The 27,432-nt window shown below is 36.3% G+C and overlaps 1 protein-coding gene across 4 annotated transcripts in view; it reads right to left on the bottom strand.

The window, feature by feature from the left end:
* The window catches only part of LOC100650142 (furin-like protease 1), a 224,845-nt gene that overhangs the window by 125,130 nt on the left and 72,283 nt on the right, over positions 1-27,432 (bottom strand). The window lies entirely within an intron of this gene.

Below are 27,432 nucleotides of genomic sequence, written 5' to 3'. Positions count from 1 at the left end.
TTCACCGCTATAAAATCAGTAATATAAAATCAAAGAATTTTGTGGAGAATTGTAGGACAGAATCAAGCGAGGAACATATAAAACGAGGAAGAGGGAAGGAAAAAGAAGGACTGTGTCGAGAATTTAGGTGGACGGATTCACCGACTGTCCGGATCAATTGGACAGTGGCGAGTATTATTCGGTGTACGAATTCGGGTCCAGGAATTTGCTTCGAAATCCATAAATCTCGGCCGTCCTCTCGTATATGCACCCATTTCTCGTCGTCGTACAACCTCTGTCAACCGACGTTCTCGTTTTCTCCGTTTTCACCCTCGTTCCCGGACACTGTAATCTTTCGCCTCCTTCCTGTGTGCGCCAGACACGATTCCTTTTTCCATCCCCTCGCTCGTTTTTCCCTTGTATTCTTCTCTACCCCGCGTATTGTCGCGCGTACATACCCTCGCCATGTTGTGCTCTTAGCGATTCTTTTTTCTTCCTATGGTCGCTTTACGTGTCTCTCTGATCGTGGTTCAGGCCTGGATAATTGAACGCTTCCCTTTTTCAGCCACGTAGGGGAAGTTCTAGGGGACTAGAAAAGAATAGCTAGGGAAAAGCGTTCATGGTGTATTCAGAAAATTTAGTTTATGGTAATCAAGCATTTTTCCGTGTGTCAAGATAAATTACTCGGAATTACACAAAGGGATATTTTCAATTTTTCCAAGCGCAAACTAACATATTAAGTAATAACAAATACTTCGCTTCGGATGTTTCCCATAGCATCAATTCCCTAATTCGATAGTAGAAAGATAAATCTGTATAAAAAATGAAGAAATAACAAAAACAAAGCAACCAAAAAAAAAAAAAAAAAAAAGAAAAACGGGCAAATAACCAAACATTTCATAAATATACGCGTGTCAGTGTTGAAACAACTAAAATAGAACAAACTCGTTCGATTGCGGTGTTTTCCACCGGCACGATGAAGAACAGCATGCGTCGATCGGGCTTTCATTATTGTGTGATGATTAAATATTTGCCGATTTGACTGGCGGAAATACCGCGGAGCAAATGAAAAGCTGTTTATCAGATTCCAAGGCTCATCGATCGAAGCGGTTTTTAGATTATTAGATTAAAACACTATTTTTTGCCCAGGGCCGTCTGCAAATTTTCGTCGAGCCGATATTATACGTCGACATATATTGATAGATGTCTATCAACGTTCAATTTCCGGTTGGAATCCACCATTTTTTATCGTCTCTTTAACAAATTTATTTAAATAGTATTCGAATGCTCGCACTTTTTCTATACGATATGAGTTTATTCAATAGAATGAAGATATAATATCGAATGATATATTTTTACTCCTTTCTTGTACGATAACAAAAAGTTCTGTATAATTTTGTATAGTTCTATCTTCGTAGCATAATTGCAATAGCAGTCGGAGTAGATTTATCGGTGCGTAACAAATGTTCTTGAAGAAAGTATGCTATAAGAAAGCTTGAAGAATAATGGGTGAATTTTCGTTTTAACCGGTTTAAAAGCGAAAGAAAAAAGTTTTGGAAGTTATTGCGGTTAGCGACAGACTTTTATTCCGTTTCGTTAAATTTATTAGCATATTCTATAACTTTTGATTGCGTGCGAAAAGACGCACAAACTGTAATAAAATGGGAGCTATATAAAGCTGGAAAAAAAAGAAACATAACGTAACATTTAGGAATATGAAGGTAAGTAGTCAGAGATGTTCGCTTGTAATATCAGGGCAAAGTGGATGGAATGGCTAGTTAGTTCTACATCAAAATTTTTAATTAAAATCTCGGCCAATCGAGAATATAATGATGAAAGTTCGTAGAGGGAAATCGTTTCATGCAAATTATGTTTACGCGTACGCAGTCAACGCGTAGCCTTTCGTTGAAATATCCTAAATTCAATTTCCCTTGTACTCGATCGATAGCGTGTAAACAGAGCCGTACAAAAGCTGCTCCAAAAACCGTTCGAACTCATTGAAATAAGCGAAACCCGATGGAACAAACGTGATTGTCAGAGAAAGTTTTCACGATGATTAATATCGCTTTATACCGATACCAGCCGCATGAGAATTAAATCAGTTGTAGCCTATAATGAGAACCTATAATGCGAGACATTTATTAGGTCGCACATAAATGTAATTGGAAATGCTAATTACTGGGATACTAAAAAGTTTCTAAAAATAATTAAGAAATTCATCTCGTTTAAAGTATTTATGTACAAAAGAATTTATGAAATCGTAACCTGTAATTTTCGAGAGATTTAAGAGAATGCCCAAACTTTATAAACACTGTTTAAACCACATGAAATAGATTTATTATGTTTGTATAATATATCCGTACTTTCTTTCGTGTTATTAACAAATTTAACATAGAAACTCGTTCGTGAATTGCGATTTCCATACAAACAAGAACTTTCCAAGATTTCCTATGTGTTAAACGCGACGTTGTACTAACATACGCAAAACTTTGCACGTCGTTGAGTAAACAATTTCCTCTATGCAAAATCAGACAGTCAACAATACCTCCACTTTAAATTTTTATTGATTTTCGGGTATATTACAGAACGGGCGGTATTTCATAAAATTTTAAAATCTGAAAGTTGAATTGTTATTGAAAAAAAATCGTTAAATATTTGTAATATTTCGACCAGATTCTCTCGGCAACACTTGGAATAAATGTTTGAAAAAAGTTGACCAGTACTTTATGTTACGCTTTATAATTAAAACATAAATTTACTCAAACTGATAAATGTTGCAGCGTTAAGCAAATTTGTATATTTAAAAATCCTGGTGGAAACGTGAAATATCTTCCAATGAAAATTATATCGGGACTAAATTTCCAGTTTGGCCTATTAATTGTCCAAGTAATTAAGGATAGATTACATCATCGTAACGTATGTGCATCACAAGGCGTAATCGATCAGGCAACATCAATGGCTAGAGATGGTCAATTAGCTATCAGACGATACTATAGCGATATAATGGGAAACTTGATAATCTTTTGGGCCGAGTCATTATTGCGAGCTTCGTCACCGTTCTTTGGCTTAATGAGTAGATTGCATCATTCACTATCTAATGAAGGGGCGAGGGAAAAGATATTGCACAAGATCCGAGATGGATCTTAAATCGAGAAGAGCCACGTTGCTCGATTTTCTATTCATTATACGTCGACTGTAAATCGTTGTTTTTCTTCCTCAGGCAATTTTCTCCCGATTTATTTCGTACGAATGTTTTATTTCCTACACAATGTTTCTAGTCGTATTTCAAAATTAAATAAACCAGTCTAAAATAAAACGAATACATAGAATAAATTGCATTTAAAATAGGCAGACACATACATTTGGATCGCAAGAAAATAATGTACCATTTCCTTTATGCGATTTTTCCAGATCTTTCTACGTGACCGACTAAACGATCTGACAATGAGTAAGTAGTGTCTAAGATGGTATGTGATAGTTGTAATTGCCGGCTGTGTTGTCACTGCTGGGGTACTGCTGATTTTTCCTCCGTTTTTTGCTGCGTGGAAGAAAAATCGGACTCCGGTCGCCAGGATTTGAAACCCGGGTTTTGAACGTTCGTAACCTAAGGCGCTAACCACTGCGCTGCCGTCGTCCGACACTAGTTAGTGTCGAGTGGTCGTATTTGGCTTGTCAAGTGCCGCCACATATCGAAACGTTACTAGTTAGACATAATATTACACAACCGAAAATTTCATGCAATAACAAATACCAAATTTAATAATAATTTATTAATAAATTAAACAGATTAAATAATAATGTTATCGTAACCACGTGAGATTATTTTAGTTATAACTCGCTTCTCTGATACTGAAATATTTAATATCATATGATCAGATCATATACATTTATACGAATTTCTCCGAAAATCCTAGCAATTGCTAGATTCAGAATAAAGATCAATTCCACAATGGCCCTCGTCGAGCAATGACTAAGTACGATGAATCAACGCCTATCGGCATTTTGAATATGGTGGACGTTCGAGACGTAAATTACGTCGTCAGGAAACTTATTATTATACGAGCGAGTTGTTACAATTACGGAGCATGCAACTTTCTGCCGGATGCTACGTACTACTGCAACTTTCACGGGGTAACACTGTCTGCTATTATCCGTTTCTAACGAGAAACCGTTTGTGGACGTATAACGTGGCCCCTTATCGCGCTTGAGGCTTTCTCCGTGCAACGTCCAAAACTTTTTATCATTATACATATATACTTACAAACAGGCAAGCACGCCGTTCAACTTTATAGTTCATGGGAACGTCGACTAACTGTCGAGCAACTTGTGCCGACAGATCTGAACGTGGAAATCTTTGTTAATTTTCACTCTTTCCCCTTTTTCCTTTTTTAAATCTTTCTACTCTTGAGAGTAGTCGACACGATGGAGTTGAAATTTTGTTGATCCATCAAAACAAAGTAGTAATATGATTCGATGGGAATTATCGATCTGCTTAGCTTGTCGTTTATTATTTAATTACTAGATAGATCTTTTTAGCTCAAAGTATTTCATTTCAAAGTTCGCATACTGTTTCAAACAGGTATTAAATAATTGTATCATTAACTAATCTATAATAATAAACTAATAATAAACTAATAATAATAATAGATATATATAATAATATATCTATATATATATATCAATATATATCTATATATATCTATAATAATAAACTAATAGTTATATCATAAATTAATGCATAATTTTGATGAAGATACGGATAAAATCATTAAAATTGTATTATGGCAATATTGCGTATGCATGTTCATCAAATTCTTTTAACAATTAATAAACATAAATAATAAACATCGACCAGACATTAACTTTGTTCTTTTTAAACATGAATACACATTCATTATTTAATTTACATATGGATAATTAATTTCCACGAATATTTTATAACCACTATACATCCGTTCGTTCCAATTTAATACTATTTACATAAATTATTTGGTCTTATACATAACAGAAAATTATAATAAAGAGTTTATCAAAACATATGTGTTATTTCATAAATAGAAATTAAATATATAAAATATAATGAGTATGAAATATTGCATAATAAATGTCGGATTTAAATATAAACTACGTAATATAATCTTCATTACGTACTACCATTTGCCTCTTTCGCGTGCCCTCGATATGATCACAAATCAGTTTCACAATTTCCATATCTGCCATCCAAATAGTTATAGTACATACAGTAACGTTCTCATAGCTTGTGATTCATCAGTGAGGCAAAACACGATCGACGGTAAGGTAGATGCTTTAGAATCGTTAGATTCTCTTTGAATGGGACAGTTACAACGCAACGATAGGTTCAACAATAATTAATTTCAGCTAGATCGCACGTAGTTTCTATCGTCCCTCAGGTAGGTCGCGCGTAATTTCCACCGTTCCTCGGTTTGCACTTCTCATTAGTAAGTAACATAGTTTTCGACTTAAGGCTTACCTCTCGATAAACTTCGACGTGGCTGGTCGTACCATCTGACGTCGAATTCGTTTAGAACAACGATCAGGTGGCATTTGCATTCAAGTTCAGCTGCAGAGCATTTCACGAACGACATGCCAAAGCGGAGCCGAAATTAATTATCCGCTACACTAAGACGATACCAGATTATTCATTCTAATGATTCGCTATACAGTTTATCATTCCTATAGAAATATATTACGGGCCAAAGTTCCGAATATATGTTCCGTCAAATCCAAAAATTTGTGAAACATGTCAGTTTAGAATTCTACTGTCTTAGAAAATTTTTTTACACAAACATCATGACCAAATTTTACTTCTTTTACACTTTAGGGAGTCGATGGTTCAAGACGATAAAATAGGCAGAATCCATTATCATCTCAGAATCGCTTACTAATTATTCATCGATATCCGGTTGCCTAATATTAAATTTAGTGAGTAACTTGCATGATAGAATCGTGTATATAGTTAACCTAGGTCCTATAGTTAATCTGGCAAAGGAATCATTCTCTATTGCTCAACACGGTCAACTACCGTCTATTATTGTACGCGTTTGAACACTCGCGGTTGTGAGCGGGCTGACGGAGGAAAGGAGTTACAGGCCAGACAGCCTAATTACAAAGTGGACTGTATGAATTTATTAGATGCGTAACTATTAAGGGACTGTCCCTTCTAGATATGAAACACAATATCGACTTTATGTCATGTCTGACGGCAAGACCGTGACCCTTGAACTTCGTAAGACGAAGATGAACCGTACTCTACGACTGACTTTGCGTATGTGATTCTGTCTTGTCCGGCGTTTGGACCACCAACCCTGAACTTCGTGAGACGGAAGACGACCGTACTCGACAAATGACTGATTGAATCATACCATTACCTGGGGATGTTGTAAGATGGGGAAACAACCTACTTTTGATGACTGCTAAATAGCGTCTCTATCTTTCGTGGGTGTCCTTGGTTAAATCCTTGGTTCTCGTAACATGGAAAGCAATAGCATTTGACGACTGATCTCTCGCATCTACGCGGCTGTTGTCGCTTAAGATGGGAGTGAAGGATAAAGTTTGCTTCTTTCACCGAGTGGTTTATGACACTGTTGGCTCTTCAAGAATTTTGTGGCCTAGACCGCTCTTAGGGCCCAAACAGCAGTACCATAAATCATTACCTTTTCAATGGTCTTGAATAATTATCCTTTAATTAATTCCATATTAATGTGGTAGGCAACTTCCGCGATAGAATAGTATTGTGGCGGTACTCGACTTCGGAAATCTCCAACGGCTTCCCGGCACAAAGCGCTATATCTTTAAAGCGTAATGCCGACAAGCCTAATGTACCATCGATATCCCTACGGTTCTTTCGCCGAATATTCGGAAGAACGCATACGCGGCAACCGTCGCGGACTTCTAACAAACGCGCGCGTAGTAGGGATATCAAGGGGCAACAAAGAAAAGGATCGGCGTGGTTATGAACCAGAAAGATTTAGTCTGCTCCGAGCTGTGAAGTGCGAAGGATTACGCGAAATAAACAAACATAGAGAAACGAGTAATCGACTCCTGATAGCCAGTATTGAGCGTTATTTGTTATCAATCGTTGTTAATCGTTATTTGTTGTTAATTGTCAAAAGTTTAATAAACGTTATTGTTAAAAATCAGGAGTATTTCTTGTGTGCGCAATCACGACATATACCACCTCAGTATGTATATCGTTTTTATTAACCTGGGTTTTACAACCCTGTAAGTGAACCTTTCTGCACAGTTCAATTAGTGGCATGACTATTTGAAAATTATAACCCTCGATTCAAAAGAAACCATCATTTTGTCGCGATACCCATTTTGCACTGTCGAAACCAATGAGGGATCGACCGTTGCAAAGCGAAACTACAATGTGACGTCGGTCGACATTGATTGATGAAAGTATGTACGCGTATTTCGTTTCTATGTGCACGTTATATCGTGTTTCGTTATTATGAGATTTCCTATTTTAAGCTAGGACCATACACGATGTGACTCGATATATCGAGACATTCATATTTGTTCGCAGTTTCCTTTTCTATCGTATACTTCTCTACAGTTCCTGGGATAAGGTATAACATTTTTAAAAAGCGAATCGTTTCTAGGATGTTTGTTCGAATCTAAAAATAAATCTTTTAAAATCAAGTTCGATAGTACGGGATTTGATAGATGGATGTAATATGGCTTTGAAACCAACACTAACTGGCAGTGTGCTGAATAAGCGATAATATAGTTTCGATACGCTGGAAGAAGATTCATGTATTTAATTTGGTTTACGTAGATGTAAGAAATGAAATTAAAGAAAAAGAGAATAATTTATTTGGGAAAGACTTTTAGAGGACAAAAGAAAGAGGAGTTTGGTCTACAGAAAAGTGTATAGAGTCTACTCTGAAGCCTTGATAGTTACTCAATATGTGTAAATCTTATCATTAACAGTTAATTGTCTATGATTTGGTGTTTTATTTTCGAAGAAGCACGACTCTAAAATATTGCCAGTTAATTCTTAAATCTGCGCTGTCCTTGAGAATGCGCTACATAAGAACAGCCAACATTCTGCAACACGCTCTTAAAACCACCTATCCCACAACAAAATAAACCAAGCTCTGCCGTGACGAAAAGCAGATTTTCTGGGTTACTGGCCTACATTGGGAAGATCACAACACCGCGTGAGCTACTATGAACCTCAAAAGAATTGCTTGAAAAATTAAAATTTCATCTCCAAGAAAAATCCATAAAAATCAGTTGTTGTTACAGCTGTTACATCCATCAAAAAATTAATCTCTAATCGTCTGCATCTCGACATACTCATTTTCCTGGTAAATTCTCCGAACATTTTCCTTTCATAATATTCTGAATTCCAAATATTTCCATATTCTGTGTTTCTATGAAACGTCATCAGAATTTGATGCGTGAAATACAATCAGCCAGGAAAAGCATGCGACAAATGACGTCCCTGGAACGCGACAAGACGTTAGACCGGAAGTAGCGGAATCCCGTATCACGAACGCAAGGAGGATCCTCGAGGAAGTGGCAGGGCAGGGCAGGGCCGTAGCAATGTCGCGAAGGTTCGCTCGACACTAGTATAATACGTTTCTGGGCGTCGTGCCAACACTCCCGGGAACAGCGTTCGATCCAGTTCGCATCGCCGCGAAACATTGACCTGGTTCGACGAAAATTCCTAGCAGACCAGGAAGACGAGACTGAACGGGGACGCCACGCCGCGCCGTCAAGAAAAATGCTTTCCATTTTTGCTCGAATTTATAATACGCGGACACAAGTATTAGACTTCATTTGTGCAATGTCTCGGTTCTTATGAAAAATATCGGGACACCAGTCGTTTAGAGAGTCGTTTGTAACGGAAAATCGCTCATAGAAGTAGATCATTTTTGTCCTGACTGTTCGTTTGATGGTAATGGCGACAATTGATGGGGTAGATGGAGACACAACGCCCGAAAATATGATCGTATCATCGATTTACTGGAAGACTAATTGTCGTTGTTTCGGCCGAATTTAATTTGTTAGAGTTTGACAAAATCGTCCCAGGGGACGATCTTTCCTTTAAAACAAAATTACAATTACGGAAGGTACATTATTAGTACCTCAACTGAAGATTGAGTTAGTAAAAGTTTTGTTGCAGTGCAACTCCAATAAGACCGAGTTTCAATATCGATTGTAACCTTTAATTACATCTGCACGTTTCGCACTGTGGATTAGTACAGATGGGGTTTAGATCGTGCAACATTTATCGTGAGCTCGCATTTAAAGATACATGCATAACGAGTTGAGAAAAGTTTTAAGAAAAAATCTTCTACCTATGTAGATTAACACTGAAGGAAGAAGACAATTTCACGCATTTAAAATTAAAGATGATCGCCATGAAAAGGAATGTTTCACTGAAAATATAACTAAAACGATTCAAATTCTTAGCACAAATGCCAATGACTATAGGACCGATACTAGTATTTTCTCACGCTTAAAATCATCAAAGAGCGAGTTCGATCCAAAATAATTTCCCAAGTATCAGATCATCCCATCGGTCTGAATTTTCCAGTTTAATTCGCAAAAGGGACCGAGAAGAGTCGCATACCCCTATAACGAGGAAGAAGAACGACGATCGAAGGGTTTTGCAGGTTCAGGAGATAGCCAGAAAAAACTAGCATACCTTGGAACAACACAAAAACATCGCAAAATCAGCTTCTGCTTAGTGGTAGTCGCGTAAATCGATGGAAGCTATGCAAAACACATTCTACACGACTGCACGTATGTACGCGTATATGTATAGACGTATACGCACAAGTGCACATACACATTGAAGGAAATAGAAAGAAAGAGAGGGAGGGAGGGAGGGAGGGAGGGCACAACAGGAGACACACGAGCGTCGCGTGTCCTGAGTGTAATTACAGAGCCAGTTGAATAACGCTTTCCCATAGCCTTGTAATCTTGCGCACAGCTCCCATAAGGGCACCAAAGTTCCTCCACATACGTTACGAAAGTGAACGCGGTGCGGAAATACGTTCTGTGCATATTAACCGGACTAAATTAAGGCCAGCTTATTACAGCTGGTGATTGAAGCCTTTACAGCTGTGTAAAGGGATTCGGGTATGAACCGGGTTTTGCTTAGACAATTGTGCATCACGTGCAGTTGCTTCGATTTCGAAATCAGGGAAATCGAAGTTTATGCACGCTTCTCGTGTTTGCGGATTCTGTTATTTGATTTGCGTAAAATGAAACATTGTTTTCGACGAGTGATGATACGGGTTGTTTTGATTGAACGCAGATGTTCTTGGTAGAATTTCAAATTTCTTGGCCATTATGGTTATTTGCCGTTTATTATGAGTGGAACTTTACCTAGATTGTAGATCGTACAACCGTCCATTTTGACGATTATCTCAAACAATTGACAAAGAAAATAATATTGATTGTTAATTCACAAAAATGATAAAGTTGGATCTTTGGAAAACTGTAACGCCATAAAAGTGTGTTCCTAATACGTTCATCCTGGTGATAATAAATTTTTAAAGAGCAAAAGGAATTGTCAACAGTAAAGCTTCCTTTACTTGAGCTAATATCTACTCGCCGCTGCGTGGATTGAATTTGTTAATTGGATTTAGATTATAATACAAAGACAAAGCAAAAAGCAAAAGTTTATCCGAAGGATTATGACTTTCAATTAACTTCACGAAAATTAGACATTTTGTTGAAACTTGCTGAGATTAATTTCGATGTAATATAAATCAGATACGAATTAAAAGAAAAATGCAATAAGTATATCATCATATTTTTTAAATGGTATTGGCGAAATTGATTGCCTTGCAGACAAATTGCGTTGGAATTGGAAACTGACTGGGCTATCTCTGTCACAGTACATCGATTTCTTTTAATAATAATTGAAGCTCCGGGTAAAACGGTCATAAACAAATGACGAATCAATCGTTTCCAGTTGACAGCACGTATTGGAGCGTGCGTTTTATCCGCTCATCCTTTAATAATAAATCGCGTTTAACAATCGAGATAAATATTGCGATTGCACACTCTTTCAGGACGAAAATAAATTGCATCTGCGTACAACGAACATTTTTTACTAATGAAAAAATCACCAAGCTTTAAAAACCTTACTCAATTTGTAAGGTTAATACAAATAAAATATCGTTCAAAGTTATAAAAATGTTCTTTTCAGAAAATGATTAATTCTACATTCTGTTATTAATTATCAAAAACATCTTTTAAAAATTAATGTATTCCTAATTCTCTAGAATAATACTGTAATATATATCAGTCGTAACCCTTTCTCTGATTTAAAGCTTTAACCGAAACAATTTTAAATGCATTTTGTCGAGCATTTGGAGCGTGAATGATAAAGTAATAGAATAATCTTCATTAATGCTCGAATCACCGATGTAGGAACGATGTTACGCGAGTAATGGCAGCGCACATTATATTGCATTCCTAAAATCCTGAACGTGATCAAAGATTCAATAATGGCTACGATGTTCCAAAGCAAGTATAAAGTCTACGTTCCACGGCGCAGCCAACATGGCAATAATAACTATACACACGCAACTTCTATGCGATCTTCGTGAATCAGTTTCTTATTTTTAATCCTTAAATCGAAATATTTTCAAACAGATGCGTATTATTTCAGAAAAGATGTTCATTTATCACAGCAAAACATTAAACTTCAATCAACATTTCTATATTTCAAATATTCCATAGTAAAAGTTTCCTTCTCCAATTTCATTCTAGAATTTTGGTTGATTATTTATAATACAAGTGTCGTCCAGAAAGCAATGCCCATTTTGAAATAACAACATACAAATGCATTTTGAAAAGTTTTCTTCATTTGTAGCTTTAGTATGTGGCGGCACTCGACAACAAATACCACCACTCGAAACCAACTACTAACGGACAACGGTAACGTGGTGGTTAACGCCTTAGGTTGTGAACGTTCGGGACCCCGGTTCGATTCCCGGCGCCCGTAGCCCAATTTTTTTCCACGCATCAAAAATAGAAGAATAATGGCAGTATCCCGGCGGCAGCGACATCTACAGCCGGCAACTACTATCACGGATAACATATACCACCTCAAGTACATACACTGTTATTTTTCAATACAACCACTAGTCCTATTTGAACACTTATCGTAACGTTATACGAGATTTTGGATACCTGCGTCATACACTTCTACCGTCAGCTCACATAACCATCGTCCTGCGTAGGTCTTTTAAATCATCGTTTCTTATGAAGTGTTATTGACCAACAAGCTATTTAAGTTTCGTAAAAAAGAAAAAGATGGTAATCTGGCTCATTTGATGCGTCTATTATTTGCAATGATGTCGCAAACACGTTCTTAAACACCTCTATAATGAGGGACAGAAGGCTGGAACGCTTACGATCACACAGAGTTTCTTTGTCCCTATTGAATTCCTTCAGCCATCGTCTTACTAATAATGCATCCATAACTTATTATCGTAAACTGCTATAAGTCGGTGGTGAATTCCTTTTGGAAGAATATTTTCAGTGTTCAAAAAGCGCGAAAGCATAGTCGACGGGATTTTCAATTCGTATTGGCATTTTGAACGTGTAATAAAACGACAATATTAAATATTTAAACAAAAAATTTGATACGACTTATGTCAATATATGAATGAAGCAAGATGACCTTCTATAAGTACATTCCATATATGGCTTATATATATATGAGTTCTATACGTAAACGGGTGCTACTCTAAGGACGACTCTCGTATTAAAGATATTAGCTATCGGTATGGTCATTCTTTATTTTGTTGTTAAAGTCACGCGAAGTCTACCATATTTGCTTGTTAATTAAAGGACCAAAGACTAGTTAAAAGTGGTATATAACTATGCTACGTAAGCTGCACATGTATCAAGTTGATTTAACTTTTACACTTTGTCGTTGTCGCGTAATAAGTGATAGAAGATGCGCAAGGGATTCTACGCGTATGACGTCAAGTTCGTTAAATAATTTTGGTAAGGAACAAATTTTGTTAATGAAACTAATATTGACGAATAAGGAGAAGTGTTTGACGGTACCCGCTTTGTTGTAGAAAGAAGCAGTATTACTGAAAATCAAGAAAATCTAATGTTACGGTTTACCAATCATCTCTCTAATCAAGTGTTCAAGGAAACTTTAATTTGTGGCGGCATCGACCACGGAACTTTCCAACGGCTTCGCGGTACAAAGAGCTATGCCGTCAAAACGCAATACCGACATGCCCAATGCATCATCGATATCTCTATGTTTCTTAAAGGTCTCGTAATAAGCAAACCCGTTGGTCTCGTAACAAGCAAATCCCGTTCACAAAACCTTAATTGTTATATTTTCGTCTTAATTGTTAATCGTTTGATCTTTGACTGAAATTGTTGCTTCTTTACATATTATTAAACTTTTTGTTGACAAATCAAGTGTAGTTTCTCGTATACACTCATTCCAACCACCTCTATTCTCATAATAGAAATAGGGGATCAATCAGTTCGTGGTGTCGATTGTTTAATCGTAACGAGAATTTACGACTCTCGTTGACGCGTTATCTCGCGATAACGGTTGAAACATCTAAAAATAAATAATTAGTAATAAATTTCAAACAAAATACACATTAAATTTGTATTCGAGAAGGGATCTAATGTCAATATTAGCGAATATCACATAAATTCAAAACAATATTAATCGATGTATACACATTGCCAAGCTGACTAATACTACGAATCGAAATTCCTAAGCGTTCTCGCGCATAGGTAAGCAAACGTATAGAGGAAATTTGAGAATCGATTTCGAGGTAGTATGGAGCTGGATAAAAGGGTGGCAATCAGAAATCGGCGATTTCGAATTCTTTTGTGTCATTGATAGCAGGCACGATTTGACTGGGTTCCCTTTCGCAGCCGTTCCGCTGTGGACAGTCACATTTAAATTTAAATAACGCACCCCGTCGTGTCACCGTGCTGCTAGGACCGGAAACTACGTTTCGAGGTCGGAAGGGAGCCTCTGGCTATTTGTACTCCAGCAATACCCCTTTGTATCGACCGCCTCAAATATGCGAGATTTGTAATTAAACTCGCTATAATCGACAGTGAATTATTGTGTTACCGGAATTACGTTTTCTACCCCTTTCTCGCGACAAAGGACCTTTTCGACGGTGATTTCTTCACGCGTCGCTTGCGTTACACCTATTCAATGCAAGTAACAAAAAGCAATTGACGTGAAAGAAAAGAACAGGGTCCTTTGCAACGATTACATTAATAGTTTTAGTAATGTTTTGTTGTTTTCCTTTCGAGACTACGAAGTTCTTATACAATAGTTGTTATTCTGTACTTAAACCAGCTTATTTTATTTTACGTTATCTGTGTCTAAATTTAATCGTCCTATTTCTACTCTATTCTTATTTTACTTCTGTCTATACACCAGAATTTTGATCTTTACTGCACCTGCTTTACGCCATTTAATCCAATGTCGTTCAGTCATTGTCCGTAGGAGCAACGTATTATCCTTCTCTAGGCGTAAACAAATGTGCAACAATGTGCAGGTGCATGTACAGATGTACTTATGTATGTATATAGTAACAATCGTTCGTCTTAAGAAGGAAAATTATGTTTCGAAGATATGTAACAGAAAACGTGGAAAAATGTTGTTTAGGTAAATATCAATATAATATAAAATATAAAATAGATAAATAAAAATTGAAGAAATTGGAAATATTGAAAGAATAACGATACAATTTATTACTATGTAATACAGAACTAAACTAATTAATTAATTAATTCTATAATTGTAATAATTCTATAATTAATTACAAAATTAATTATGGAATTATTACAGCAGTAAGGAATTAATTCCTTTATAACAATTAGGTGCCCGAAACTGAATAGTGGACAACCCACACTAAACAACATGTATGGTTCTACTCTTATTGCAAGCCTATACTCTTATCGCAAGCGTCATTTCCTTACTGCTGAATGTATGTGACATCACTAGCTCACGTCTTTGCCTTCAAATCTGCCCGCGGGCGTCGGTGTGTTCCCTTGCTCACCTCAAGGCTTGCTGAACGACATTGATCTAACTTATTGACTGATACATCTTTTTTTGGTTTTACTTTCATTCCGTTACTCTGCCCCTTCCTCTATCCTTCAGCCCTTTCCATTTTTTTCTTCTCCAAGTTCTCCACTATCTATCTACCCTTCCCCTCACCTCTTTTAATATCCCCACCATGTTTTCCTGCCATCCTCTCGATTCTTCCTCGTACCTGCCGCATATCTCCAACACATATTCCCATGTCTTTTCCTCTTCTCCACATAGCAATTTTTCCCCTTTTTTCATCAATAGTTCCCTCCACTAATCTAGTTCCGTAATCTGAATCTTACGATTCTCCTCACTTTTTGTTTTTTCCAGATATTCTGGTATTCCTTCCGCCCTTATTCCCATGTACTATTTATTATATTCTGATTCGCATACCTTCTTTCCTGTTTCTTCCTTCTAATTTCCTTTCTCTTCTATTTTCTCTTATTCTTCTATATTCTCTCTATTTTTACTTTCATCTCCTCCACGATCGCACTAATATTATTATTGGAATGTATAAATTGTAAACTTTAAGTTATAAGCAATTAATAAGTTTCATTTAAAATTCCGATAATTAAACGCAAAATTTAATCGAAAATATCATAGAACTTTTCAATAGATTTCCGTTGATATTCCGTGAAGATATTTATTAACTTTACGATGAAATTTTTTCTACGATCAGGGTTTCATTTAATTTTCGCTGTTTCAATAGTTTTCTAATGTCTGATTTCTCTTCGTTTTCACGAAAAAGAATTTATGCCTGAAACTACCACAGAATCTGGACTGTTCCTATTATTTGCACTTTTCCCCATGAGACACGTAAACGGCAACCCCAAAGTGCAATCGCACGCGTTACTTTTAACTCTATTTTCATTGTTTCAATGAAATACCGAAATTGCTCCAAAAAATTGATTGCTTTACTGCGGCCACACTTTACGCTGATATCTCGTCGTTTTATCGCTTTATTTCAACGGATCGTAAAGCTACGTGAATTTTACCTCTTTTTTCCAAATGGTCTGCTTCGTTTTAAGTCTGTACTCGTCGAACAAACAAAATTATTCTAAATTTCGCCGCACACGTTCAAGTGCAAAAAGCAGCGATCTTTTATTTCCGTAGTGAAATATAACAATTGTACAAAAATTTCTCGCTTACTCGTTGTTTATCTGAAATTTGTGCAACATTTTTTTTGTTTACACAAAACTATGTAATAACAAATATATATATTAATAACAAATTATATATTAATAATAATAATATTAACAGATTCAATAAAATAATATAAAACAAAAAATGTGTATCTATTATTTTCTTATAAAACAAAAGAAACTTTTGGCATAACCTAATCGATGTTAAGAAATAATTTTTGCAATCGGCAGATAGGATTTTTCCTCATTTCCCTGTAGTAGAAACAGTGACTCATTGATCAATTTTCTACCAAGATCCTGTATTTTATACTGTACCGGGATTATAACGGGGATCCAGTATCAAAATACACGTTTCACTAATACTAGTGTCTTGTGAAAAAATTTTAAGATCATTCCTTGGTTTTAAATTATGGTCTTGAATACTATTTCATCTTAAATAATATATTTCTATTATGATTGCAATAGAGACGTGTTCATTTTTGAGTCCTTCACAGCAATATCAATATATGTGCATTATAAAACACGTATCAACTTGTATATTTCGGAAAATATTTTCCATTCCAGTTTCTCAGAAAGAGGTATTAAAATAAATTTTAAAATATTATCGCTGGTATAAATAACTTATTCTTCATCTAAATGATGAAATATTCCTGATGATGTATTTAAGAGCGGAATGTTGGATGAAAATATTGTCTTCATATAATTTATTACTTTATAATCAAAGAAGATGCACACATTGTAATATTGCAGGTATTTGTATTAATAACACACGCATATAACACACACAACGAAATAAATTATTTCGACAGATGCATTTGTGTAATTTGCATTATTAATTTGTCATTAGCAAATGTGAAAAAGGAAAAGAAATAAAAATACATATTATATCAAGACAGCTAGAATTTACATGGACTCCAATAAATAATTTGAGACACGTTCGGCAAATTTATTTCCCCGACTACCTCCAATGAAATTCGTTTATCTGGTTTATAAAACTAGGAAAAATCGAGATCGTAATCTACTAATTGCATTGAGCTTGTCGAGTAGATCGTAAGAATTTGCAAGAACTCAGGATAAGATTTATGATGGTCTAAACTGTTTCCAATTCATCGATCTAAGATATCACGAAAAGGAAAATTTATACCTTACTAACTGCACCGGAAATCGGATTTACAACTTAAGAACTGTTTGAGATGTACTGGTCCAACAAATCCCTGGAAATCGTCTCTCGTAGCTATCCAAAATGCATCTTTAAACTCATCCATTTATAATCGAGTTCGGCGATGTATAGTATGAGTATCCTCGCTTCGCCTCTTTGAAATTGCGTGCCATTATACCTATATAGGTATATTATCTCATCGCCATTTTCTAGCGATCAATGACATCGGGAAATATATAACCGTACATAATCATAATTCCTAATAACAATAACGAAAGAAGGTAGTAACAATCTGCCATAACCTATTACAATTATAGTATTATTATTAATTATAATTATAGTATTAGGTTGCATATAGAAATACATATTTTCTATATTACTGAATCACGTGAATAATTTAATTTCGATAGGCAAGTCCTTCGTTTTTGATCCCCCGTATTCCATTTTCGTAGCTCGCACTAACTGAATTACCAACTGTATCGCTAAGTCTATTGAAAGCGAGATGAGCCTCCGTGTTCCGGGCTTTTCTTTCTCTCCGCGATTCGCAATTTTTCTCGTTTCACGATTCCCTGTATAGTACTGCATCCTTTCGGACGATTAACTCGTCGCTAACAGCTTGCATACGTATCACGAAGACTTCGTTTCCTCTACGTAGAATCGGTTTACATATAGCAATTTAGGGAGATGTAGTTTATAGTAGCATGTTGTGTGCAATTGTAACATATAGTAGCTGATGAATCCAAATATAATCGATAATCAGTAATTGATATGCAGCTTCTTTCACTTCGTTGCTTAGGCTCGTTTATATCTCTCACATTCATGTAAAAACAGCGCTTTTTCTTTTCTCTTCTTTGTCTGGTACGCTGAGTTGAATGAATGATGGTGATAAACAATGAATGAATGATAGTGATAAACAATGTCGCGAGAGCCGAGGCGCCGTAGGGCCCATCAATGTGTCGTCGGTCCTTCAATTGAATAGTTTCGTAGAAAAGGCTTACGTGACTCTGGCCACGAGTGGTTGCGCAACACGTGCGTGGTGGATCTAAGAAAAGACAAAGGGATGCTAGAACAGTCAGTGTCAGTAGAGAAGCCAGAGAGTGTGAATCGAGAAGTCAGAGCGTGCGAGTTGCGTTGTCGTGAGAGTGTGGTTCGCGCGAGAGAGAGAGAGAGAGAGCGTTCGATCCGTTGTGACGAGAGTTGCAAATTAACTATTGAGTTGTCTAGATTATAGTACCTTATTGTGATTAGTTCACGTTAAACAACCATCGTTCTTCTGTTTAATCAACATCTGTATAATCCATGTATTGTAAATAAATCATCAATATATATTTATGATATTACAATAGTAAAAAGCGAATAATAATTTTTTATTGAGGAGAATGTAATCTGACCTTTCAGGAAGTTCAATAAAGATTCCCCGACAAAAATTAGCAAGCTTTGGCTTTGTTATCGGGTCAACAACAACAGCTAAGGATTCGTGCATCATAAATCCGGAAATTTAACAATCCCGTTACGTAGCAACGATGAGGGTCTACTAAATCTCAATTCTCTGTAGAAAGTGGAACATCTCCCGACGATGAACGTGTGAATCCTTCAAAACGCATCGACGAAAGGGAGCAAAACGGTGGTGGCTTTAGCACGATGCCATGATTTAGAGATACGAGCATTTCGTAGTATGTAAATCCCCCTGGTGTGTCCGTGAGAAACGACGAGGAACGTCCTCCATCGCTGACGCATTAAATCGTGCGATGGAACGAAATACGTTCTCGCGTTTGAAAAATTGCCTTGTCGCGAGCCACCGGATTTCCGCTCGTTTAGGCCTTCGAATGTGTTAATTGCACTGTGAGGAACAAAAAGATCCACGAGGGAGAACATGATCCGCGGTCCAGGGTCACGTTTCGCGTCTCATTATTCGCAGCCTTGTAATTATAGTTATAGACAATACAAATATATGTATGCAATTATAGTATTAGGTTGTCCGAAAAGTTTCTTTCGTTTCATAAGGTGATAATAGATGAACAACAATTTCTGTTTTATATCATTTTATTGAATTAGGTATGATCCATTTTGTTATATTTCTATTATTATGTTCGTGCATAATTCAATAAACTAATATAAAACAAAAAACATTGTGCATCTATTATTTTTTTATAAAACGAAAGAAACTTTTCAGACAACCTAATATATAGTTATATATATAAATATTGTAGTTACATATATACAAATGTTTGATCCGTGGATATAATCGAGAATAAATTAATTCAAGGTAAATTGGTTCAAATCCCACTGTGCTCATTTATTATCTAATAACACTTGAAGATTAATCTTCGATGTCCTATCGCAAGAAACTCGCAAAATAATGTTTTGTGTATGCGATACGCTTAGAAATAACAGTTGCATCTGCGAGCCTACAATTATTGTGCAACTCGGAGCTCGTGATACTATGGTATGTACAAGTACCTATATACATGTAGGTACAGTATGGTAAATACGATGTTGTTACGCGTATGCGTCGCAATAGACTGACATACGGATAAAAAGTGACACATTTTCATGGCGATACGGGATATTGGAAACGTAGAAACACTATTTTCGAACGCAACGCGAATTCGTGATCCTTGAAAATTGCTGTCCCCCTTCCCCCCCCCCCCGAATTTTCCTATCCGTGTAACGTCACTGAATCCGTTCTATTTTGACGCAAAGATTGATCCTTCTTATTGGATTTGGTGGGTTTGCTTCCAGGAGATATTCCTGAAATTCTTTATAAACTCGTGGACTTCTGGAATGAAATATCTTTTCTAAACTTTCAGTAAGAAAGGGAAGATTACTTTATTAATCTAAAATCGAAAGAAAATGGAAAAGAAGCTATCCACTACAAATTGAAGTTCTTTACAATTAATGATCAAAACGTAATCGTGAAAAATGGTTTTAAACTTTCGCCAGAAACTTCTGCATGTAACGTGATAAAAATTGCAATAATTAAAAAAAATTTTAGCGATATTTTTTAGATTGAGGTAGATTTCAGCAGAGCTAACAGAGAGAAGTATTATCTTTCTTCATTCGTTTCCAACAGCTGCACCAAATCTAGTTATACCGGAGGTGAATGGAATTTTATCGAGAAATAGATCAGATATTACGTAGAAATCCTCTTAGTGACACGATTAGATGTACGAAGACGTTTAAATTTTTTAGTTAGACAAGTTGTTACGGATGATCGTAATACACTCATCAGATATTTAACGACCTAAGCTTCGCTGAAATATGACTGTCATTAATTGCACTCACTTTAGTATTAAGTAACAATAAGAAGATAGATGATAGAGATGTTTTGACCCAATAATATACAAGGTTTCAAGTTCACAATTTTTCAATTTTCAGAAAACCAGATTCATGCAACTTACATTACGTCTAATCGTTACACTTAATATTAATTCCAAATCACTTTATGCCAAAATGAAAAATTAAACGCACTGTTTTGAAGCAATTACAGTTCACCAGACGTTCAAAGTACCCTACATATTTATACATATCATATGAAAATAATCATACTCATAAACTACATTGTTTCCACGTTACTTCATCAAAACTTTGTTTCGCTATCTCGATTAATCAACGGGCCCATTAAGTAAATTGAGAACTATTCTAGAATATGAGAAATGGCTTTTCGAGACCGTAATTATACAAGACGAGGAATCGAAAATTGTCAGTGGATTAATTAATTGTAAGTGTAGAGAGTGCACAACCGAAGAACGCAATTTTCCACGTTTACGGGTAGTTGAGCGCTCGAGGAAATACGAAGAAACGCAACCCAGCCAATTGACGTTTCGATTTCGAGATGTACAGAATTCCGACGCGTCGATCTACCTACTGGTTTGAAAATAAATTAACCTCGATATCACGACATTCCAAGGAATTCCAAAGAATCGATAAAGTCTAAGGTACAATGACTGAACTTCCCTTTCTCTCTTCTCGTGTACTCTGCTCTCATCTCTTGACACAACGTAAATGTTTCAGCATTAACCCTTTGAGTGCTGTGGGCGCATATAGGTGTCTGGCGAAAGCTATCGGTGTGGACTAAGGACATATATATGCGTTTTCTGTAAGTGCCCGGCATGGACTAAGGACGCATATATGGGCTTTTCAATTTTTCCGAACACCTACGCAGAAGTAATACTATTACGTTTGTGTGAAATAAATATAAATGCATTCCTTACGGCAGTAAACAAATGCCAATAGTGCCTCGTTATTGTTGAAGTGGTCACCACTTGTAAGAAAACTCTACATTTAGTTTTTTTAGTTTTCTCAAGCACTGAATTTTTCACACACAACTAAATTATTAACTTGTGTTATATTTACTAATGTGGCGACACTCGACCTCGACCTCGGAAATTTCCAACGGTTTCGCGGCACAAGGCGCTTTATCTTAAAAGCGCTATGCCGACGAGCCTTAGGTGTCATCGATATCCCTACGGCTCCTTCGCCGAATTTTCGGGAGACCGCACACGTGGCAGTCGTCGCGGACTTCTAACAGACGCGTGCGATATCGATGGCTAACAAAGAAAAGAATCGGCGTGGCTTTTGAATCAAAGAGATTCAGTCTGCCCCGAGCTGCGAAGTGCAAAGGATTACGTAAAACGAGCGCTCTACTTCCTATAACCTGCGTTAAGCACTGATCGTTACCAAGCGTCCTAACTGTTAATTGTTAATTGTTACTTGTGTTAATTGTTGTTCGTTGCTTGTTGTTATTGGACGTCAGTTGTTAAGTTAATAAACGTTTTTTGTTGAAACATCTGAGCATTCCTTCTACACCTATCACGACATACCACTTCACTAAATTTAGTTTTCTAGTTTATTGTTTTCTAGTTTATTACCCAAATACTAGTTAACTGTAAATTTCAATGTTTATAATAAATAATTAAAAATAACTAAAAAATAACGCTCTTGAATCATTTAATCTCGTGCAAAAGAATTACTATAACTTATTACGATTTGCGCTTTGAATAGTCAATCAATAGAGTTCAGTCTAACGAAAAAGTATTCCGTCCACAGCGATCGTCAGCGCTAGCTGCGCGCCGTCCGTACGGACGACATAGGCCGCGAGTATTTAGCACTCAAAGGGTTAATACCAAGCCAGGCGCAATTCACTCTGGAGTACGTTCCTGTTAACATTTATCGTGTATTATGATGTCAATATATGGTGTAATAATGGCATCACTGGAGTGAAGTTGATTATGTTTTAATAAAGGTAATAATAACGATACAACAAAACAAACAATAACCGTAAATAATAACTAGTATCGTGGACAAAAGGCCTGAGAGATATCGGGCGAACTATAAACAATGTTGCGAGAAAGCCGAAGTGCCGACAGGTTCAACAATATATCGTCGGTCTTTCAATCGAATAGTTTCGCGGAAAAGGCCTGCGTGACCCTGGCCACGGACGGTTGCGAACACGTACGTGGTGAGGCTAAGACAAAAGACAAAGGGATGCTAAGGGACAAAGACGAATTAACATTCAGTGTTAGTTGAGAAGCCAGAGAGTGTGAATCGAAAAGTCAGGGAGTGCGAATTGCGTTGTCGAGAGTGTGTTGCTAGCGTTGTTGAGAAAGTGTGGTCCGCGTCAGAGAGAGCGTTGGATCCGTGGTGACGAGAGTTGCAAATTAACTATCTAGTTGTCTTAATTATAGTACGTTATTGTGATCAGTTCATGTTAAACAACCATCGTTTCCTGTTTAACCAATATTTGTTTAATCCATTTATTGTAAATAAACTAATTGTAGTAAAGATCCTACAAAACAATGTAACCTGAAGTACGATAATATAAAACTTATACGGTAATTGTCCAAAGGAAAGTCTGCTACTGATTAGAATTAAAGATTTTGATTGTCTGTGTGAAATCACGTGTATGCAATGTACGGAGACGAATGGCTACTAGAGGTCCAAGGCAGTTATGTCCAGACATCGCTTTAGCTAGAAGTACGAAGCCGGCTATTTAATCCGGCTTTCATCTTTTCCGCGCAAACCATTGATGGTATCGATATTGATCTGTCTTTTATATCAAATCGTTGATAGTACATTGTTGTTGACTTTGCGTTATTGAGATATTTCATTAGAAGATTATAATTAAATAGTTTGCGTTATCAATCGTAAATCGTAACAAACAATTTGGATTTGTGGATAAAAATATTAAATTCTTGACAATTCTTTAACAAGTATTCGAGATAAAATTATTCGTGATAAATATAATATCTGAAAATCGAAACTCTCGTTTATGACTCACCGATGGAAAGGATCCAATGATTTATAACGATGGAAAAATCTACTTCTACGTGACAAATTATTACATGGTGTATCGTTATCTCGTATTTTTTCGTTAATAAACCCTTTAAAAATATAAAATATATTTGCAGCACAAAACTGATTTTGTTTTCAATTTATCGTAGAACGTTTAAAAAAACATAACGTGTAAGGAATGTCGATAAAAAATTTATCAACCTAGAGAAATTTGGATCAATAGATCCATTCTCCAATTAAACTAATTTACTTTCTATTTATTGGAGCGAAAGCGCAAAAGCTCCATGATTCGAATCACGTTCGAAATTTGCATCTCGATCTACCATCTTAGAAAATGAATTATCCAAGCTTCTCGGTCTTGTCATTTACGACAGTCACGAAATCACTGTTAAATGCATGTAAACTAGCCGCGGTCGAATCATCCGTAATGAGAAACGAGATTTCAGAATAAATTGTTATAAGACGAGCTATCAGGATCGATTATAGACGTCGGATTATTAAATTAGAAATTTTCCTCTACCGCCATTCGGCGACAAACATTTGCATCGATAATTGCAACCACGAAATTATCATGTCTGTAAACGACAAGCAAGATTAAAGAAATAAACAGAAAATCAGATTATATGGAAGAAATGGGAATCTCGTGAATATTTTTAACTTTGCTAGATTTGTGAATAATGAATTTTTATTTTTTGTTACTATTATTTTTATTTTTATTTTTATTTTTTCTTTTTTGAGACTTGTATAAGGAAACCAAATAATAAACCTTTGTATTCGACGCAGACCAACAAATTGAGACATAAAGATGAAGAACAATCAAAAAACAACCAATCTCGTAGCATAAGGAAGAAACAAAGAACCATGTCTATGAGTTGAAATCGACTCGTAAAATGTTTGAACGAAAGTGTTAAAATATAGATGGTATTTTTCAGCGAAAGCTAAATCAAGTTGCAAGACGGCGTCGCGTCAGAGCCAATCGCCTAAGGCGATTCACCTTACTTCATCTGAATTCAATTGTACCGGTGTTTATCTTTACTGAAAACCGAGGGTAGGTCTCGTGGGAAAGAGAGACCGGCTCGTCAATCTACAATCACAATTGAGGGCAGTGCAATCGTTAACCAGTTTATCGCAATCGATTTTGAGGTGAATGACTGGGTTTGCGAGAAATTCACCAAAGACAGATTGAGCGAAACTGAAGGCAAGCCAGACGATCGCGCATAATTTGTCTACCCAACGGGACGATTGGATTTGCCGCGGAGATCAATCGTGGACGAGTTATCTGTTTACGGAACGATTAATCCGATTGCGAATCGTCGCTCGGCCCAACACTTCTTTCGCTCGCTTAATGTTATTTTAAGTGGGTAAACCTGATGCCCCGATCGATATTAATACTGGTCAATTATTCAAAATTAATTTATTAGCGTTATGGCATCATCGAGTATCGCATTTTAATTATTCTACTATTAGATTTTTGATCATTAATTCGGTTCCGAAATAACTATGTTGTATCGAGAATCGGATTGACTTTTTGCATTATAGATACTATCTTTAATGATCGATCGTTATGAGGATTAGTGTTTATTAATTGTAAATAGGCACTTAAAAATTGTTGAGCCAAAAATATTCTTTGTGTTATGTAAGTGAAAAATCAATGAGAAACGACGTTCCATTCTTTAAAACTGTCGATTCCATAATTTCCATAAGTAGATTATTATCGAACAACACGGATTCTTGCAACGATTCAAAAGCCATCTGAATTCGCTCGGTCTCCTTTCCCCGATCGAAAGTCGATTCGCGCGACAGCGGAAACAAAAGAAATCGACGTATAAACATACGAGGATCCGTTCGTTAAAATGAAATTTTAATGCGATCGACAGAATCCTTTGGCAATTAGCATTCGTAAAAGGGGTAATTGGCAGGCGGCGGCGGCGTTATAATTTTTCAATGCGAAATTAAGCCGTCTCTCAAACTGAACGTGCACGGGCATCCATGAGATTCATAAAGCGTGCCGTAAAATGGAAACGTTGCATTAAACCGTAGCGTTCCTGTGTTTTAGAAAAGCAGCCGCGTTATGTCGTTTGGTTTTAATTAACTCAACGTCGCAGCAGAATACAGCTCTGTTAAAGAAAAAAAAAGAAAGAAAATAGAAAAGATAATCCCGCAGCAGTCGGACGTGCGAACGAAATTAATTGAAAGCGTTTAAACGCCGTCGATTTTAACGTTGTGACGGAATTCGAGGGATAGATACCCTGCACGCCCAACCGCCAATCCAATTGAATTTTTTATTGTCGGTTTGCGGATTTACACACGAAATACAGAATAATCGTTTTTTAACGAACTATTCTGCAATTTTCTATTGATTGTGAGTAATAATCATGACTGTATACTTATAATTATAAGTTCAGAAGGATATAGAATTTCATACCACGTTTTAACCTGATACAATAAATAATAAAGCTAGAAGATAATGATGATGACATTTTGAAACACCGATTGACATTCCGTAAACAAAACAATTCTTCCTGTGACTTAGATTAATCTCTAAAACCGATACGAAGAAATCGAGGATGCAGGTTAAACTTCTCCAGACGATTACGGCAATTAATTCGTTCGCCAACAATTTTCCATAAAAAGATAACACAAACCAACTTCCTACGTACAGCCGAACTTCGCAAATTAAACCACTCCAAGATAGCTGCGTGATCGCGATTAGAATTGCGCACGTGACAACTTAACCTGCAACCTAATTCGAAGAACATCATGCTACCTGGTCCATGATGTATTTTTCGATAACATGGATTAAAGATACGAAAAAGACGTCATTCTAATTATTCCTTTAGTAAATTTTACGTAAATAAATATGTAATATTACTTAAAAAGTTACATTTAATTGCTCTGTAAAACAGTAAACAATTATTGAAACGATAGAGCGTAGTAGTAATATAGAAGGGGAATATTAAAGATTATTAGCATAGCCGAGTTAAGCAACTAGTATCGTCCGTGACTATTAACACGGATTTGCATGAAATCGGGCGAATTTCAAGATTATACGAGTATAGCGGGAATCGATATTGGTTCGAGTAACTTGAATCGCGATTTACACTCCAGGTAGTATCGTGCATTCTCTATCTAGAAATATTTATCTAAAATGAAAATCAGCGACCTTTCCACACGCGATTTATCAGCGAGATCGACACGCTGCTACAATTAAGGGCCGAAATACAACCGATTGCGAGCCAAATAAATATAACCTCTCCTGAAATCCTATCTTATAGAATTCGACGCGTGGCCGGTAAATAGACTTGCACCAATAGTCCAGGATACTTTAATCCGACAACTTATCGCCTCTGTGTGCTTCCGATGAAAGCTGCCGAGATTAATGTCCATATTAATTCACTTTTTGGTGATCAGTTTATCTTTGGTAAGTAGTATTACGAAGAGAGGTCTCGCTCGATAGTAATGTCTGAATTTTTAATAAAATTATGGAATTTCGATGAATTTTGAACAGTCCGATAATCTGATGATCAGCTTAGTAAAGATTTGACGATAGACCGAAAGTAATCGAGGTTAGCAATATGCAAAATAATTTTCTATCGAAATCTGTATTCACGTAGATAAAGAAAATTATGCACTATTGACAATTTGAAATGATTATTAAGCGGATCAATAATTTTCAGGAAAGTCATTGGCTAACTGAGATGAAATCTGGTTACTATACGTTGTATAAATAATAAGGGCGAACTAAAATTAATGAGCTATATTGCCTG

The sequence above is a fragment of the Bombus terrestris genome, chromosome 14, assembly GCF_910591885.1.
Source record: "Bombus terrestris chromosome 14, iyBomTerr1.2, whole genome shotgun sequence".
In the NCBI taxonomy this organism is placed as follows: domain Eukaryota; kingdom Metazoa; phylum Arthropoda; class Insecta; order Hymenoptera; family Apidae; genus Bombus; species Bombus terrestris.
The sequence above is the reverse complement of the archived record's forward strand: the minus strand, read 5'-3'. Positions and strand labels throughout refer to the sequence as shown.